This window comes from Paramormyrops kingsleyae, chromosome 9, assembly GCF_048594095.1.
Source record: "Paramormyrops kingsleyae isolate MSU_618 chromosome 9, PKINGS_0.4, whole genome shotgun sequence".
Taxonomy (NCBI): Eukaryota; Metazoa; Chordata; class Actinopteri; order Osteoglossiformes; family Mormyridae; genus Paramormyrops; species Paramormyrops kingsleyae.
In genome coordinates, this window is record NC_132805.1 from 36,866,819 (window position 1) to 36,867,838 (window position 1,020).

General features: G+C 39.1%; 1 non-coding gene across 1 annotated transcript; it reads left to right on the forward strand.

Annotated features, from left to right (window-relative positions):
- Positions 1 to 73, forward strand: trnat-ugu (transfer RNA threonine (anticodon UGU)). Its single transcript has one exon. It is a non-coding gene; the product is annotated as a tRNA-Thr (tRNA).
- The last annotated feature ends 947 nt before the right edge of the window (positions 74 to 1,020 follow it).

The following is a 1,020-nucleotide window of genomic DNA, read 5'->3' on the forward strand; positions in this document are numbered from 1 at the left end:
GGCTCCATAGCTCAGTGGTTAGAGCACTGGTCTTGTAAACCAGGGGTCGCGAGTTCAATCCTCGCTGGGGCCTGTGATTTATGCTTTTGGACAGTAACTTTTGACCTGCAGAGTTACCCAGCACCCCAATGAGATGTTAGGAGTCCATGGTGATACCCTGGTTAGAGACCACAGCATCTGGCTTAGCTGGACCCAGATTTTTCGATGTCATTCATAGAGTTGGATGTCTCGAGACCACTTTTACGTGGTCTTGGTCTTGTCACAGTCTCGACGGTCTTTGGTCTTGGTCTTGTCTTGCTCTCGGGTCCCTTGGTCTTGTCTTGGTCTCGCTGTCTTGGTCTTGCTGTCTCAGATCAACATAGTGGTCGGGAGATTTGGAGCGAAAAGTATCCATGACACACAACGTAACGTTCAATAATGCAACGTTATTATTATTTTGCCTTTTGCACCCTTCAAATGCAACCAATCAATGACATAAATGCATTTTGTTGTGATTCAGACATTGGCGCGCATCCAATCAAAATACGCGTTATTCGCGCAAAATAAGTATATCGCTAGTTAAACGTTAGTTAAATGTGTAATCACATGCCACTGCAGACATCAAGATGTCAGAATATTTTAAGCACTTGTCCTTATTCTTATTAATGCACAATTTGTTGCGCAGTTTGTATTGGTATATAGTATTTGTAGTTTGCATTTGATTCATGTGACGTGTGTGCATGTCTTTATATTGTTTGATTACAGTATTTTACTTAAAATGGTGTTGTTTGACTAAATAAATGTGACCATTGACTTTTAAATAACATCTGCATATCACATTGTGTTGACTTAACAAGCCTAATCCATTTCAGGGAAGTTGATATCACACAGTGTCATTTGGTTAGTACTACTACAATGGGACATGATGCAATTTTAAGCTTATAATTGTGTATCTTCAATTTGATGTTACAATTTCATCTACAAATTAAGTATAATTCAAATCAGTTACATATTTCCCATTCTTTAGACAATTGTTGGAGG